Here is a 3,440-nt window from a genome sequence, read left to right on the forward strand (position 1 = left end):
TCCTGTAGCCCATTGCTACCCCCCCCGCCCCATCTCTCTCTCTGTCTCCCTTTCCCTACTTTTCAATCCCCCCTCTCTGCCCTGTAGCCGATCACTGTTGTAGTGAGTTTGTGTGGCAAGCTGGGGCAGGGGAGTGGGCAGGGGCTGCAGGGGTGGGTTCTGTGAGAAGACACCAGGACTTGCCCCCATGTTGGGCACAGCCAGTTCCAGCTCCAAGATGGAGCTGCTACTGGTCAAAGCTGAGCCAACCAGCAACGCTGGTAGCACCTCTGTGATATTTAAGAAGGGCTAAAAAAATGCTGTGCAGAAGCTGTCAGTCCTGCAGACACCAAAGTCACTGAAGAAGGAAAAGGAGGAGGTGATCCAGGTCCTAAAGCAGATTCCCCTGCAGTCTGCAGTGAAGACCATGGTGACATAGGCTGTCCCCCTGCAGCCCACGGAGGTCCATGGCAGAGCAGATGTGCACCCTGCAGCCGATGGGGGACCCCTCGCCAGAGCAGGCGGATGCACCCAAAGGAGGCTGTGACGCTGTGGAGAGGAGCCCACATTGGAGCAGGTTTTCTGGCAGGACCTGTGGCCCCATGGGAGTGACACCACACTGGAACAGAAGAAGAACATGAAGAAGGAAGGAGCAGCAGAGACAACTTGTGATGAACTGACTGCAACCCCCCGCTCCCTCTCCCCCTGTGCTGCTTGGTAGGAGGAGGTAGAGAAGTCAGGAGTGAAGATGAGCCCAGGAAAAAAAGAGAGGGGTGGGGGGAAGGTGTTTTTCAGATTTGTTCATATTTCTCATTATTGTACTCTGATTTTGACTGACAATAAATTAATTGCCCCAAGTTGAGTCTGTTTTGCCTGTGACAGTAATTGGTGAGTGATCTCTTTGTCCTTATCTTGACCCACAAGCTTTTTTGTTGTATTTTCTACCCTCCTGTCTTGTTGAGGGGGAGGAATGATAGAGTGGCTTGGTGGACACTCGTCAGCCAGGCAAGGTCAACCCACCACAGTTTCCTTCTATCAGGCTCCCTGTCCCTATTTTTAAAATCTTGCCTATGTTTCTTGTATGTCGTCACTTTTGAAACTTCCTACCTCTCCATCCCTATTTAAATTCTTGCATGTTTCTTAAACCCAGTTGCTTTTTAAATTTTCTTGCTACTTTTCCCTCTCTTTGTCTCCCTGACCTTATTTTAATTTCTCGCCTGTGTTTCTTGTACCCTGTTGCTTTTCAAATTTCGTTCTTACGTCTCCCTCTATGCAGCTCCATGTACCTACTTTTTGATTCTTGTACCCTGTTGCTTTCAAAATTTTCTTTCTGTTTCCTTCTATCCATCTCCCTGTCTCTAGTTCTTAACTCTTCCCTCTCTGTCCTGTACCCTGTCACTTCTTACATTTTCTTTCTACATCTCCCTCTTTCTACATCTCCCTGTGCCTATTTGTTAGTTCTTGCCTATGTTTCTTGTATGCTGTTGCTTTTTAAAATTTTTCTCTCTACCTGGCTCCCTGTTTCTTTTTTCTAGTTCTTGCTGTTTCTTCTCCTGTATCACTTGAGAATGTTTCCCTGTCTCTTGTCTTTATCTTCTTGCCCTGCCAGTCTTCCCCTTCTCTCCCTTGCTTCCTATTATTTATTCCTCCATCTCCATCCCTGTTGTTCTGCTCAGTCTCTCTGCTCTTCTCTCTCTACACCGTTTTCCTGCTTCTTGTCCCTCTCTTGTTCCCAGCATCCAATTTCCTGGCTCCCTGTCTTGCACATCTGTGTCCCTCTGTCCTTCCTCCTGCTTTTCTCTTCCCTTTTATCCCCCCATCCTGCTGCCTTTGGGCACTGAGCCTTGTAGCCAACTCACTGCCAGGATTTCTTACGTGAATTAATAAATAAATTTTTCCTGCCTCCTCCGTGTCCCTGGATGTGGGTAAGTGCAGGGGCAGGGATGATGTGCTGTGGGGCTTTGGCAATGGCCCCTGTTCCTGATGGGCTCCAGCTGGGGCTGGGATGGCCCCAGGTGTGGCCAGCGAGGCTGAGGATGGGGCTGTCCCTGCTGTGTGAAGGGGCTCCAGCTGTAAAGGGGGCTGCCTGGGCAGGGGAACTGGCCAAGGAGGGAGTGCACGGGGGTCTGGCTGGTAGGTGCTTGCAGCAAGGAATGGCCAGTCCCTGTGGCAAGGAAGGATCCCTCTGAGCTGTCCCTGGCCTTTGTTGGCTACATGCGTGAGCCACCATGTATCAAAGCAAGCCTTGTGGGTGAGGAGCATTGAGGCGTCCGCTGCGTGCTGCCGCGTGGATGGGGGTCAGGCAGCCGGCACTGGGGAGGAGGAAGGGGCAGAGGCAGAGAGAGAAGCATCGGGGCGGTGAAGGTCTCCTGCCGGCACCAGGAGCTGTGGTGAGTCGCACGTCCTCTCCTCTACATCCTGGCCCACCTCTGCCTCCCTTCTTTAGACGTCTGCTTGCCTCCCTTCCTCTGTCTCCCTCTCTGCCTGCCCACCTATGTGTATGGCTCCTCAAAACTTGTTATTCTTCTGTCAACTCTGCCCAGTACCCTGTTGCCTTTTAAATTTTTAATATGCCTCTCTCTAACCAGCTTCTTCTCCCTGTTTTTTATTTTTTCTGCACCGCCTTGTACCCCATTACTTTGAAAACTTAATTTCTATGTCTTCCCCTCTCTGTCTCCCTGACCCTATATCTTAATTCCTCCCTCTCTCCTGTACCCAGTTGCTTGAGACTGGCTGGGCCTCGGTCAGTTGGTGGTGAGCAATTGTTTTCATTTGCTGGTTTTTTTTTCCTCGTACAACTTAAAGAAAAGTCTTTTTAATTATTAAACTTTTTATATCAACCCATGAGTTTCTCACGTTTACCCTCCCGATTCTCCCCCTATCCCACCGTGGTGGAGTAAGTGAGCAGCTGTATGGTACATAGTTGCCAGCCAGGGTTAAACTACGATGCTACATCTACTTTTATGAAGCTGCCTATTGCTATTTTTTAATTATTTCCTGTCTGTTGTGTACCCTGTTGCTTTGAAAATTTGCTTTCTATGTCTACTTTTATCCAGTTCACTGTCTTTTTTTTATCCCTCTCTGTCCTGTGCCCGTGTCACTTTTAAATTTCCGTTATATTTCTCAGTTTTAGTTCACTGTGGCTATTTTAAATTTTTTTTTGTCCTGTACCCAATCACTTCTTAAATTTTCCCTCTATGTCTACTTGTATCGAGCTGTGTATCACTGTTTTTTAATTCTTTCCTCACTATTGTGTACCCCGTTGCTTTTTACTTTTTCTTTCTATGTCTACTTTAACCTATTCACTGTCTTTAAGTTATTCCTGTCTGTCATGTAGCCCATCACCTTTTAAATTTTCTTCTTATGTCTGTTTAGTTAGCTGTCCCCATTTTTTAATTCTTTTGTCTCTGTCACGTACCCTGTTGTGCTGGTTTTGGCTGGGATTGAGTTAATTTTCTTCC

The sequence above is a fragment of the Haliaeetus leucocephalus genome, unplaced genomic scaffold, assembly GCF_000737465.1.
Source record: "Haliaeetus leucocephalus isolate CR32 unplaced genomic scaffold, Haliaeetus_leucocephalus-4.0 Scaffold366, whole genome shotgun sequence".
NCBI lineage: Eukaryota > Metazoa > Chordata > Aves > Accipitriformes > Accipitridae > Haliaeetus > Haliaeetus leucocephalus.